Here is an 11,203-nt window from a genome sequence, read left to right on the forward strand (position 1 = left end):
TAGCATGATAGGTGCGAGGGCGTCCGTAGTAACGGTCCCTGCATCCCGGTGCTGCTTACAGCGCGTCGCACTGTAACGTCTGAACGGCCACACGGACTCCGTGACTGACAGCAGCTCCTCAGGACATTAAAGGCAGTTTCAGAATTGGGTACATAGAATACGGACACGCGTGGGAAGCGTGTTTAATGCACGGCTGCATAAAGCATTCTCCTAATTATCCATCAAACGCCCCACCTGGTCACCCTAAAGTAAGTTGCCGGTAACTTGGTGCACACAGGCTGGGTGACCGGGATGGCCCGGGCCTCGCATCTTCTTATTCCAACTACCAGATCTAGGAAAGCGACGCGTTCATTCCAGCTCATGACTCGGTGACGCTTTCCATATAAAATAAAACCTGCTGTGGGTACGTGGGGGTGGGATACCTTTTTCTAACTGCTGGGTTCTTCATAATACTGCATTGGCGCTGTCTGTGCCGGGTGCCGGTGCGGGTGCAGCTTAAACAACCCCACTTTGAATTCACAGGAGCAAATTTTTTACAGACAGAAATAGAAATCTGGGCCGGCTGGATTGGGTCAAACGGTTCTTATTTGCCGCCAAATTGTACACATAGCTGGGAACTCTCCGGGTTGCAGGAGCAGGGTCTTGACACTCCCCACCCATTTTCCCTCTCATTCCCCGTGAACGCCCACAGACATCACCAGGAATGCCCCCCAATATCAGCGGGAACGCCCACTGCGCAGTGCTGGCCACGTCCCGCAGGTTCTGAAGCCCTTTAAGCAGAGACGTGCAGATGAAGACGCGGGATTCCTCACAAAAGGTTCCATGGGCTACTTGATTTGCATATGGCTGCCACTTTACACGTAGCTATGAGCCGGGGATAGGTGAAGTGTCCGTACGAGGACATCTGTGCCCATGGTACGGTTCGTAAATGGTTCACAGAACATCATTAACATCGTAGAACCCCAGCAAATGTCCACCATGAGCAGTGTTGGTGCCTACCCTTGCTTTGAGCTCGAGCCAGAGAGTTCCACCTGCGTACGGCTGTCTGGATATTGACAGATCTCCTCAGTGTAGGATCCGAGAACAGCATCAAGCCACAAATCTCTGAACTGCTTTTAGGAACAGACATTCCACAACTTCTTTTAGTATGACTTCTCCTTTTTCCCCCCCAACCTTTAGAGTGCCGAGAATCAGGACACAACTTTCCCACTAGGACATACCTGGGTACTTGTGGGCCCCGGTTATCCAGCACCTACCTTTGCAGGACGCGGCCAGGGCTCCCGCTGACGTTTCGCGAAACAGCACCATTTAAAGGGGAAATGGGCAGAGAGTGGGGCATGTCAGGACCCCGCTCCAACGACCTGGAGGATTTGGGTGTCAACCCAGAGAACTAGAGAAGCAATGATTCTCTCGGAGAGTTCCTAGGTATGCACTAGGAGGCCAGGACTATTTTTGTAGTTTTGTTATAGTTAGATGTAGGTGATAACCATGTAAATAGTATACACTTCACTCATGGAAACATACTTTTCAGGATAGGTTAAGCTGTTCGTAAATACCCAGCTTAACCCTTTCAGTGCTGGGGGTCAGGACACATTTCTCCCATTGGTCGGCTTAGCCAATTTACGTAGTTTTGTAATAGTTACATCAAGGTTACAAGGGAGAGCTTTGATCTCCCCAACTGGTCTTTTCGCACTATGGAAGCTGCGCTGAGCCCCCATAGACTGCAATAACCCCTCAGGCCCAGGGTTTTTTTTTTATAACCTCAGGACTCCAGTGGCACCGTGCCTTACACTCGATCTAATGCCTGGCATTGTACCTGGTGATGTGAGGCTCGCGTGCAGCTACTCGGCTCCATGAAGCTCCCGAAGCACAGTTTTTGTGTGAATATTAATGCCAGAGGAAGCTTGGAACTCTTCAGCTATGGAATCAGCAGAACGTTGGCGACTTATAGGCAATCGGTGACCCCGCTCTGTGACTTTATGTGGTCTTCTGCTTCGTGGCTGAGTTGCTGCTGCTCCTAAAGGCTTCCACTTTCCAGTAATACCACTTATGGAATGTGATATATAGAATATACCCATAGAATATCGAGCAGGGGTGAAATTTCAAAAACTGACTTATTGCAGACATGGCATCCTATAACAGTACATTGCGTGAATTCACGACCCCTTTTTTTTTTTTTTTTTTTTTTTTACATTTATACAAGTATGGGGTCCCAAAGATTTTGTCCATATAGTAAATGTCACACATGTTGGGACTTTCTGCAATTAGCAGTGAAACAGTGTTTTGATTTCAATGAAACAAGAATATCTGGAACAGATTACTGATGTAAAGCAGTTTGGGTACGTGTACATAACATGTAACTACCTGCCCCTTTAACAATTATTTAAAGTGATTAACGGGGCAGACCCAGGAATACCCCTGTAGAAACCACACCGTTCTGTTCCGCTTTTCTTGCATTTTATTATAAACGTACTCAAACAGTGCGGTGAGAATTTCATGTTAGTGTTTTTTTGGTGAGGCATTTATTTCAAAGTTTTCTTATGTGAACTGTAAAAAAAAAAATAAAAAATAGGCATGAGTGTTATTTTTTAAGGCATCGTAGTACCCCACATCCAGAGGAATATACAAATATGTAGTTATTTAACAGTTATAATACAGTGGAATATATGGATTTAGGCTGTAATATTTGCAAACTTTTAGGGTGATAACTTTATTTTTACAGTCTGTAAAAAAAAGTTAAGGGTGGCATCACAATGGAGTGTCCAATCTACAGTACTGCAATAATCTCCCGGGTAACTGTGGAGAAGTGAAGAAAATAACCCTTAATCATACATTAATCATAAAACATGGCTAATTATACAGTTGAGATTTCTAAAAAGCACCAGTGCATACTTTTAATCACCATAATAACCATTATATTAGTAAAAAATATACATTGATAATATATACACTTTATACATTTAACATTTATTATAAATGTTTATTTTAGTAATAATAAAGAAAAAAAAAAAACATAAGCAAATTATTACCAGAGTAATACCAGCGTTACATACCAAAAAATCACAGTCAATCTAATGCTAACTACCATTATACCGTATTGGCTGGATTGTAAACCGCACTTAAAGGTTGGTGCTATTTTAAAGAAAAAATTATTTTTAAAGCAAAAATACACATTAGTGGAATGGTAAAGCAGTATTTTATCTAATGAACAGGAATACATGTATTTTAACATTATAGGTGTCTATTATGCGGCATAGTCAGCATAGGTTATATACAGACAATTGGAAAGCCAATAGCCATTTTAAGGTCCCCCCTTAATTCATAATGCACCTTACTTATAAATATGCCCCTCTGCCCCCCCAGATATCCCACTCTGTCCCCCCTAGATATGCCACTCTGCCCCCTATATATGCTTTATGCCTCCCTAGATATGCCACTCTGACCCCCCCCCCCGACTTACCAATGCACTCCCAGACTCCCTGGGGCCTAGTGGGGATGCACGTAGACAACCTCTGTTGCTGCTCGTCACAGTCCCGGCAGCAGCCGGGTCCCCTGCAGCGCTGGATCCTTACCCTGCTGTTTTCCGGCAGCAGGGCTAAATGGAAAACAAAGATAAACACCTGCCCGGCACCTGGAACTGCATGTCCCGGGCGTCGGGCGACGCGAATTACGCTAAACCCCGATTATAGGCACCCCCACTTTAAGTAATTAAGAACCGGCTGAATCCCACCACTGGCTCCGTCGCCGCAATGTGGGCCGTGCAGCCCAGTTGCTTATAGGTGGTTGGGGACCCCTGCTCTAGGGTAAAGAGACACTTCACACACAGGAGGTTTAATATATCAAAAGGGCTTTGCCCGCTTTATTGGTTTTCTTACTGCAAAATAATCAGGATCAAATTAAACAAAACAAAAAAAGAATCCTTGCTCTGCCAACCACTTATTAAACGAGTCTTATCTCCTGACTATGCTTAGATGGCTCGCAATTTGCCAAAAATAGAAAAACATTAATATAGTTACCCTCACGTCAAGGAACAAAATAGTTCTCCCCTCACCTGTCATCTATGAGCCAGAATAAATACTGTATTTGCTCGAATATAAGACAAGTTTTTTTCAGATGCCTTGAAAAATACCCCTCGTCTTATATTCAAGGTCGTTTTATAATCTGACCTCAAATAGAGGTCTGACTACAAGACTAAGATCCAGATCCCCCAGCGCTGCAGAAGACCTGGATCCTCCTCTCTGGCAGCTGGTGAACGTCTGCGCGATGCGCACAGACAACCTCTGGTGCTGCCAACACTTCTGCCGGGGTTTCTATGACCGAGCTCCTTCCGTTTCTCAGTCAGAGAAGCCTCGGCAGAAGCGGAGGTTGTCTACGCATCGTGCAGACGACCACGGGCTGCCCCCACTAGACATCAAGGAGTCTGGAGCACGGTGGGGAAGTCTGGGGATGCATTAATAAGTCTGGGTGCAGAGTGGCATTTAGGGGGCAGAAGTGCATAATGGGGGGGGGACAGGTTGGCAAATAAAAACAAGAAATCCATTTTCATCCATCATATTTCTTATTAAATATGAAAAAATTGTTTACATGTGAATTAATATTAACTAGTAAAACTTTTCTATAGGGTAAACTTATATTCAGGCTTTTTCTTTTTTTTCCTAAATTAATATTAAAATTTTGGGGAGTCTTCTTATAATCAGGGTTGTCTTATAATTGAGCAAATACAGCATGTGGCGTGGAGCGCTTGCCCACCCTACTCTCCAAATGCTCCACTCAGAGACCCCGAAATACACAGAATAAAGTAAACAATAAGTCACTGTGTACTACTCTGCATCTCCTGGGGGCTACTCATGTTATATACCCTGCAATATTTGGGGCATTAAATTACCAAACCCCCCCACCCGTTATAATTCCATGGATTCTGTCACAATTTATATACACACTTCTGCATTTGAAATCTATTACAATCATGCATTACAAACTAAAGTCATAAATAATCCCAGCTTTGCACAGTTCCTCTTAGTTTTCTTCTGTAAGACACTACAGAGTTCTGTGGTCTTGATGGGTAGCCAAAGCACCAAGTTGATGGATGATCTGGTGTTTCCTTAGTATATTATATGTACTAAGTGCAGACTTATTACCGTAGTGACCACAACTGTGGAGCATTCTAAGGTTGCTATGCTAAAAAAAAACCTGAGAACTTTCTCTTTAACCAGCTTGGAGCCTCTGGGTAAAGTGATGCTTCTCTGAGTCTCTGGGTCACTTTCCTCTTTTTCCGGGTAGCAGGAGCTATATTTAGTTACGCCTACTCCCCACCCACTTCCCCAAGAATGTCTGGCATTAGCCCCACCCATTGCAGGGCTATCCTCACCCTTCATGCCATGTAGCCTTTCCTGGGAATTTCTTAGGTAAATCAATAAGACCATGCACCAGAAATAATCCCAACATTTCTTGCTGGAAACAGAAATAAAAATACTCAACAAATAAAGAAAAAACTGGCAAGGGTAAAATGGGAACCAAATGAAAAATATTTTATACTTAGCAGTATAAACCATTAAATGGGAGCTCCCACCAAATATGTATTACTACTATCTATTTAATCTATTAGACAAACACTCTGAGCCGGGAAAGTCACTGACAGCAATGGTGGCCTCCAGGTCTGCAGATAAAGGGAGTTTATTGGAACAAAATTACACAAAACCAGGTTTTTGTTAGTGGTTTTTTGTCTGCACAATCTATCCACAATATATTGGAATAATCTAAAAACAAAAATGCTAGAAAAGATGACTGATTTTTTTAGGTGTAGAATTGGCCATGTGGTCTAAAACGTTAAATCTGGTTATTTCTTCAAAACAACTGTATTTGGGAGTTAAATTATTTTATGAGGATAAGAGAGTATGTTCCTGCCTTTAGATGGAGGAAATGTAGCACTGAGGGGAAAAAAAACATTAAAGTATTCTATAGACATATGTTATAAAGGACAATCATTCAAGTCATGCTGTTTGCTTGTCAGACAGTTGGATTTTTCAAGGAAAAATCACATGGTTGGACGAAAACTCTCTCCATCCATCCAATCTAAACAGAAGAGATCCTTGTCAGTTTCTGGCAGATGGCCTGTTCCCTTGTACAATGAATAAAACATCGCATCCGTCAAACCGAATGGAAGGTAGGAGTATAAATTCCCAGAAGGAAGCACTAATGCCAATAAGAGAGAGGAGAACAGTATTTAATGCTAATTGAAGAAAGAGAGAAACATATGACTGCGATAAACAGAAAGGTAGATGAGATCTAAAATGAATGGGGAACGATAAAATGAAATTGAGCTTTCAAGAGCGGCTGTCTGTCCAAAACATTGGTTTATCCGTCACTTTGGGGTTTCTTCACTAAAGCAGAGGTTTGCAGGACAGATTCGGTTTCAAGTTGCTGACTTCGTTATCATTTAAAAAGGAAAATCTGGGGAGGTTTTCCCTGAAAGACAAGCTGATACAGATAATGCATAGTAAAGTTGGTAAACCTTATTGGTTTGATTATGTATTATGAAGGACCAGCCCAGCTCTTCTCATGGGAGAAGCTCTGATGGGCTAGTCCTTTTGTAGGGCACTCTGGTTTCGCTTCATATAATTAATAATAATGGCAATCTCTGTGCAGGGCCAGACTGGCGTTGACCAGGCGGCCCTGGCACTTTAAGGCCAGCGGCCGTCTGATGCCTTGTGTGGCCAGCTTGATATGTGCGGCTGCATGCCACATCATTATGCTCAGGCACCATGCAGCCTGCCATATTTAGCCATTGGATGAACGCTACATCGCCTAATCTGCCCCTGGAGTTGGAGCCTTGTGTGTCTCGATTTCTCTTGAACCATTCCTCTAGCTAGCTGCAAACTCTTATTCTCAGCTTTTCCTTATGTTGCCACTTTTGACTGACTCGCCCCATGGTTTACTGGGCTCTCCGTATAAGAAACTGTTATCCTGGCATCTTACTTAATCAATCTATCTATCTATCTATCATCTATCCATTACAGATAAAGTCACCTGGATCTGACAAATGGAACGTTCCTTGCTTTTAAGTAGCTACCCCAATGCCTTGTGTCTTTTTGCAGTATAGGAAGCGTAGATTACTCTTTTTAATTTTTTCGGTAATACTAAATACCTCAATTATACCGTACATTCCTTCAGTCAAATTATGAAAGCTAGAGATGTAGCCTGAGATTAGATGGGGAACCGAGGTGATTACTTTTCATAGTACATCTACCTCATGAAGAGCCTGTGAACCACTCTACCTTGCCTTAGAGACGCACTAAAAGAGGTTTTATAATGACACATTAACTCCGTGAGAAGAACCAGGGTTCTCAGTCACACGTAATCCATGGAGAAGCGACTGGAGTAGGAGGGGGCATTCAAATGTCATAGAAGGGGTACATTATTTACAGTGTTAGCATCAACTCTGGTGTCTCCTGTGGCTTATTATTAGATTCCCTACAAAAATGCTGCTTATTTTTTTATATCTGAAACACTACAGTTTTCAGGGAGTACACGAACACCTATTTCACTGTACATTGTCATGGGCCAACCCTGTGACTTTATCTTGCAGAAAGGGCTTACTGGCCCAGCATACCACATAATGAAATCCGCGGGAGTACGTTGACAAAATCGGACTTGTTTACTGATACACTATACACATAATTCTCTGTATTTGCCCCAAAGGCTCCAGGCTTCACACCTGATTACTGGGCCTCTGTGGGGGAAGTGGTGCCTAGGCATTTTTGCGTGGTAATGGACACCCCTCTCATGTGGTGGAAACACTAGAAAACCTTAATCTTTAATGTTTCTGGCTGTGTTGCACTTGCCACTCCATTGGTACTTCTGCCTCTGCACACCATTAAAACATGCATTTTGTCTCTTTCTTTCTTCTATCTCTTCTCTTTATCTTTCTAACTTATATCTCTTTCTTTTATCACTCCCTGCTTTCTTTCTTCTTTTTCATCTGTCTTTTTTTAATTATTATAATCCCTTCTCCTTTGAACAACACTATACAACTGCCTCGTAACTAAAACAACAATATCAGGCATACAACACTATCCAGCAACAACAACCCCCATGCAATACAACAACAGAACACAAAACTATACAGCAGCCCCTCTCTCCTTTCACACACACACAACACCATCTGCAGTCCTTTCCCTTCTTCACACAATACTAACTGGCATCTTCTCCCTCACACTGCAGACATGATATACCCCTGCTGTCATATCAACAATGGGGCAAAAAAAGTATTTACCCTAGCAGAAAGGGCCCCCTACTTGCTGCTGTGTCATTTCTATATTCGCTAGCATTGCACAGCAGAGACACGGTACTTGTAGTGCTGGGTACTGTGGCGGCCCACTTGGGTCTCTCTCCCGTAGAAAGCTTCACATAAAATAATCCTCTATGTGTTGCCCATTTGCAAGTCTTATTGCCCAGTTCCATATGGAAAAAAGCCATTTAGTTTGTGTGGACAGTTGACTAATCACTGCCATTCTTGAAAAGCAGCTAATCTCTGATCTGGCACTTGTTGTCCAATAGAGAGACAGCTTAATGAATAAATCAGGGCCTCTGCACCATTTTAATGGAACAGAATCACAGATTAGATCTGTTGTGAAATCAGACTGTAACGTATCTCTGATCAATGCCACTCTGGGCAAGAAGATAAATCGTAAGAGTACTCACCCAAATCTTAATTACAAAGCAAAGCGAAAGCCACGGGAGGTTTTGAAAAATTTAATTTAATTAATAAAACGTTTGACGGTGACAGTCCTTTGCAACCTCAGTAGTTCTGAAGGATTGATTTTCTCATTCAGAAACCTTGGGACGTAAAAATAAAGTTTCAATGCATTAATCTGTAATTAGGGTAGATGTACTAGAGCAAGAGGAGACAAGACGAAGCAATAATGTCCAAAATGACTGCTGAACAAACGGCAAAATTCCATTCCACCACTTTTTTCCAACAGTTTTTGTATCCAGAGGGCAAATATTGGGAAGGGCATTAAAAAACTTAATTTCTTAATTAAGAACCCCAGGCCTAGGTAGCCAGATTGAATAAGTCATTGTTCCAGGACCCAGCTATGTGTTATTTCAATTATACAGTTTACTTTGGTATTATTATCTTTCATTTATATAGCCCATTTTACCTTCCTGTATTCACACTGGTGTATTATGTTTTAGGGGTGGCTAAGGTCATGGCCAGCTAGCACCTACTCCAGTGCACCCCTTCTGTAATCCAGGCAGCAGACCATGATTGTAATGGTTGAACGCAAAATACCTGGAGACGTTGGTTTCAATGTGTGCTTAATATTGCCAGAGTGCATTTATATTTTTGTGTTGTATTCCCATTTTTGCGTATTCCGAACCAAAGCCATTTGGTTGGAACTCACTGAAGATCTCAGCCTGCCTCACACAGACCTTTGTTGTATTTGCTGCCCACTCCTAAACCCTGTTTTTCACCCTAACACCAGGGTAGCTTTATATGATTCCAGCTCCATTGCTGCCCTATCCTCTCCAATATGTGATTTGTCGGCCTACTCTTTGCAAGAATCGCTGCTCACAATTCTTGGAAGATTATACCGGTCACAAGGTAGCTACAGACAGACACTAAAGCTTGTTCAGATTTTTATTAATTCCTTATGTTGGAATCCTAACCATTTAAGTCTTGACACAACTGGAAAGCTGGAGTTCTTGCTACCCTGGTGGGCTGAGCCATTCCTGTCAATCATAGAGAAGTAGCAGCGTTGCAAAGTTGCATATGGAGGTTGGCTGTGCTGTTATGGTTGCTCCATGTGCTTTCTGTAACTGACACCAAGACAACCAGATTGCAACCAGCTTTAACTGATTGCCCAAAGCCGCAAAACAACAAAGACTGCGTCTACAACACTGTAGCAGGAGGTACACAAAAAGATAAGCGCGCTTAACATAACACGGCAATATATTCAGGAAAATGAAAAGCTATTCGTTCTCCTAGTGTTCTCACATGATTGTGTTAACTCGTTGGTAATGCAACACTGGTTGCACAAATCTGCACTGCTAGAAATCAAACGTCTCACTGATGTTGCATGTCTACTTGGAGAAATGGTACTCCTGAAGTCCTGCGAGATGGTGTGTGTGGTAAGAACATCTAAAGATGGCACCCACAAACGAGCTGGGATAAATTGCTGGGATTCTGTTTTTGTATCCGTCTAAAGTCTCACAAACTTCCCTTGTTTCTTTTAATGTTCCCTCATGGTGGGGTGGCTGGGGCAAAAGAGTCAGCTTTACCTATTTGCACTGTGCACACATCTGCAGCAGCAAGGCAGTAAACACCTCTGCTCCTGGTAATACCTTGCTTAGATTCATCTGCTGAATAATCGTCAGGCTTCTTTTAAATTAGTCAACCATGTTTATGAACAAGTCTGGAGGTCACCATCATAGGCAGCCATGTGATACTTTGGTTACACTTTAACCACACATAACCTCACTGAGCTGATGATTTATGAAGTCCCTCTATATGATTTATTTTGAGGCATTCTATAGTTTGCCGTAAAGTATGGTCAGTGTGTTTCTCTTGTAGATTGTGCCAACACAACAGACCTAAACAAGGGAAAAATACAGGTTTTACAAACAACGTTTTGTGAAAATATTTTGAAACAAAGATGACTCGATATTTGAAAGATTTTTTAGCTTTAATTATGTGTTATATTGTGTCAACCCACGCCGCCTGGGTGTGATAATTTCTTTTGGCGGCCACAGGTGGGTTTATCTACAAACTTAACTATTCTAAATACACCCATTTTCTATGGCAACCACTCCACCTCTTTGTGCCCTCCAACTTTTCCTAGCAATCTCACCCACTTCCCACAGTGCCATCTTTGCACCCAACTTACCTGTGCCATCTTAGCCAAACATGCCAGTGACATCTTTGTCCCCAGTTTGTCAGTGCTATCTTTGTGCCCAAACAGCTTGTCAGTGCCATCTTTGTGCCCAAGGTGGGTTTGTCTACAAGCATAACACTTCTAACAATATCCATTTTCAGTGGCAACCTCTCCATCTATTTGGGCCCTCCAAATTCACCAAGCAATGTTACCCACTTCCCACAGTGCCATCTTTGCCCCCCCAACTTACCAGTGCCATCGTTGTCCCCAAACAGCCTGTCAGTGCAATCTTTTTCCCCAAACAACTTACCAGTGCCATCTTTGCCAAA

Source organism: Spea bombifrons, chromosome 3, assembly GCF_027358695.1.
Source record: "Spea bombifrons isolate aSpeBom1 chromosome 3, aSpeBom1.2.pri, whole genome shotgun sequence".
NCBI classification, from domain to species: Eukaryota; Metazoa; Chordata; class Amphibia; order Anura; family Pelobatidae; genus Spea; species Spea bombifrons.